The following is a 4,034-nucleotide window of genomic DNA, read 5'->3' on the forward strand; positions in this document are numbered from 1 at the left end:
CCAATCCAGTGAACCTCCCCTTCTCTCTCCCTCACCCATCACCTATTGTGAGTCATCATCTGCATATCAGCTAAACTCTTAGCCAAGCTAATGAAGAGATAAGAGAAAGAAAACCCAGGGAACTTGGGTGAAATTAAATAAATAAGGACCAGCACTCTCAAGCCCATCTCTGGAGTTACTGCCTCTCTTCTGGAGGAAGAGCCTGTGGTCCTAGTGGGAGGGAAGCTCCTTGCCTCCAGGGCCTTTCAGCAGCTGGGGGAGGTGGTGATGGGGCTCTGAAGGTAGCTGAGGGCACTGTTCATGGAGTGGACAGGATGGAGAGAGGGAAGTTGAAGATGGTGGTGGTAGAGGTGCCTTGGTCCAGCACAGCCATGGCAGGGCTCCGGCCTCGGCCGAGCAGTGCGGGGCCAGCACCTGGGACTCGCACTGCAGCAGCTGGCCCATGAAGCTGAAATTGGGGGAGATGATGTTTCGCCTCTGCTTCACGAACTCAAAGTCCTCGTCCAGCTTCACCCGGTTAGTCCTCATGAGGTAAGCGAGGCAGATGGTGGCTGACCAGGAAATGCCCGCCTGGCAGTGGACGAACACCCTTCCCCCAGCATTCTTGATGGAATCTACGAAGTCAATGGCCTCGTTGAATCAGGAGCTGATGTCCGCCTTGTGGTTGTCCTCCACGGGAATGCTCTTGTACTGGTAGTGGCCCTCAAAGTGAATGGGGCAATTGGCCGAAACATTGATCAGGGCAGTGATGCCCAAGGATCCAGCATGTCCTTGCGGGAAGCATGGTAGGCACTGCCCAGATACAAGAAGGGCAGGATCTCCACTGGGCCACCCTGGTCATAAAGTGGGGTGCTGCAGGAACTGCATCCAGATTCTGCGCTGTCAGGGACACTAGTACTCAGGGGAAGGCTGAGCCCCATGGGGGTCGGCTGTTTGCTACAGAGCTCAGGGCAGGAAGCTGAAAAAGCTTCATACCCTCCTTTGAGGAAGAAGACTTGCGCGGCCCGTGCCTCGCCACACAGCGCTCCAGCGGCCAGGGCCAAGGTGCTGTCGCGCTTGGCACCTTCCAGGGCGACGCTGCGTTCGTCCAGCAGAACCACAGCGTGCTGGGCACCTGCCAGCAGGCGGCCGTGAAGCTTGGTGTTGGGCTCGATGTGCTCCAGGCACGCCTCAGGATGGTGCTAAAGCGCACGTTGATGGAGCCCGTGATGTGGCCGGCGTTGATGGCGAAGAAGGTGCAGTCCAGCAGCAGGCACTGCGCCCCGCGCTCCCGCAGCAGCGCCCGCAGGCCTGCAGCGTCCAGTGTGCCCAACTCCATGACCATGACCAGCCCCAGCGCCCCCAGCATGCCTGATCCTCGCTGCTCTTTGTCCTTGGAAGTCAAGGGCAGGGCGGCAGCTTTTGAGGAAAAGCCAGACCCTGGGTCTCTGTGCTGAAACAGAACCTGCTCTCGGACCTAGCAAGGGGTGCTAGCAGGACTCCGGGCCTCGCTTGCTCGCTGCCACCCCATCCGCCCTGCCATCAGCCTGCAGCACCCGGCTGTGGGCTGGTCCTTCGCTGCTAAAAGTTTCTTAGTGGCTTAAGATATGGTCTGTTTTAGAGAAGGATCCATGTGCTGCTGTGTCCTTCTTTGTCCCTTCTGATTAACTTTGGCTTGAAGTCCACTTTGTCTGATATGAAGATAGAAACTTCTGCTTGTTTACAAGATCAATATGAATGATATGTTTTTTTCACATCTTTTTGCCTTCAGTCCGTGGATGTCTTTGCCTATTAGGTCTCTTGGAGATAGCATATTGTTGAGTTTTATTTTTTAATCCAATCTTCCAGTCTATGTCTTTTGACTGAAGAGTTTAGCCCATTTAGATTCAATATTGTTATTATTGAGATATGATATTTATTTCCTGTCACTTTGATTTATTTCTGTTTTTTAATTTGAATTAGTTTCTCCTTTGATTAACTATTCTTCTAGTATAGTGCCTCTCTTTGTTGGTTTTCACTTTTATTTTTCACTTCTTTTTTTTCATTGTTGGTTGTTCAAAACATTACATAGTTCTTGATATATCATCTTTCACACTTTGCTTCAAGTGGGTTATGAACTCCCATTTTTAGCCCATATACAGATTGCAGAATCACATCAATTACACATCCATTGATTTACATATTGCCATACTAGTGACTGTCATGTTCTGCTACCTTTCCTATCCTCTACTATCCCCCCTCCCCTCCCCTCCCCACCCCTCTTCTCTCTCTACCCCCTCTACTGACCTTCATTTCTCCCCCTTATATTATTTTTCCCTTTCCCCTCATTTCCTCTTGTATGTTCTTTTGTATAACCCTGAGGGTCTCCTTCCATTTCCATGCAATTTCCCTTTTCTCTCCCTTTCCCTCCCACCTCTCATCTCTGTTTAATGTTAATCTTCTTCTCCTGCTCTTCGTCCCTACTCTGTTCTTAGTTACTCTCCTTATATCAAAGAAGACATTTGGCATTTGTTTTTTAGGGATTGGCTAGCTTCACTTAGCATAATCTGCTCTAGTGCCATCCATTTCCCTGTAAATTCTATGATTTTGTCATTTTTTAATGCAGAGTAATACTCCATTGTGTATAAATGCCACATTTTTTTAATCCATTCGTCTATTGAAGGGCATCTGGGTTGGTTCCACAGTCTTGCTATTGTGAATTGAGCTGCTATGAACATTGATGTAGCAGTGTCCCTGTAGCATGCTCTTTTTAGGTCTTTAGGGAATAGACCAAGAAGGGGAATAGCTGGGTCAAATGGTGGCTCCATTCCCAGCTTTCCAAGAAATCTCCATACTGCTTTCCAAATTGGCTGCACCAATTTGCAGTCCCACCAGCAATGTACAAGTGTACCCTTTTCCCCACATCCTCGCCAGCACTTGTTGTTGTTTGACTTCATAATGGCTGCCAATCTTACTGGAGTGAGATGGTATCTTAGGGTGGTTTTGATTTGCATTTCTCTGACTGCTAGAGATGGTGAGCATTTTTTCATGTACTTGTTGATTGATTGTATGTCCTCCTCTGAGAAGTGTCTGTTCAGGTCCTTGGCCCATTTGTTGATTGGGTTGTTTGTTATCTTATTGTCTCTCTGATCCCATTGTTGAGGAGGTACTGAAAGTGCTGCCTCCCATCTCGCCGCCATGTTGGATCCCCTATTTTTCACTTCTTCATGTAATATTTTATTGAGTATGTTTTGTAGAGCATGCTTTCTAGTTGTGAATTCTTTCCAATTTTGTTTATCATGGAAGGTTTTTATTTTATCATTAATTCTGAAGTTTAATTTTGATAGATACAGTATTCTTAGCTGGCTTCTTTTTTTTTTTTCTCAGAGCTTGACATATATTATTCCAAGACCTCCTAGCTTTGAGGGTCTGGGTTGAGAAATGAGCTGAAGTCTGGATTGGCTTCCCTCCAAACATGACTTGGAATTTTTCTCTGGCAGCCTTTAAAATACTATCCTAATTTTGTATGTTAGGAATTTTCATAACATGTTTCTTGGCATGGGGCTATTGTAATTTTGTATATTTTGGTTCCTGTAAGCCTCCTGTATCTGATTTTCTTTTTTATTCTCTCTGATATCAAACCCTACGTTGTCCTTTACCTTATAGATTAGTTTAATTATGTACATTCTAAACTCTTTCTCTGACCTTTCTTCTAATGTGGTGGCAATGGATTTTATTATTGAGGTATACTTGTTTGTTTGGAGTAATCTGTTTCCTTGTTGTTGTTTTTTTTTGTTGTTGTTGTTGTTGTTGTTTTTGTTTTTTGTATGTATACCTATGAAATAGTAGGTATATGAGGCAGTAGAGTTTCTGCCCTATAGACTTATCATGTCCTTGAAGGTTTCCAGTACCTCACCATTTAGAGGGAGACAAATGATAACAACAACCAATGCAAACAATATACAGCATTAAACCAAATGTTTTCTGCTATGACCTCTACAATATTGGCACAATAAACAGAAATTATATTATCAATTGTTGCCTACAATAAAAACAGTAAGTTTGAAAATAGTTTA

At 45.4% G+C, this 4,034-nt stretch overlaps 1 pseudogene; it reads right to left on the reverse strand.

The window, feature by feature from the left end:
- Positions 1-245: 245 nt before the first annotated feature.
- LOC124078257 (dual specificity protein phosphatase 1-like) lies at positions 246-1,324 on the reverse strand (annotated as a pseudogene).
- Positions 1,325-4,034: the final 2,710 nt, after the last annotated feature.

Source organism: Marmota monax, unplaced genomic scaffold (assembly GCF_021218885.2).
Source record: "Marmota monax isolate L192 unplaced genomic scaffold, Marmota_monax_Labrador192_F-V1.1 WCK01_AAM20220418_F8-fsc00175, whole genome shotgun sequence".
Classification (NCBI taxonomy): Eukaryota; Metazoa; Chordata; class Mammalia; order Rodentia; family Sciuridae; genus Marmota; species Marmota monax.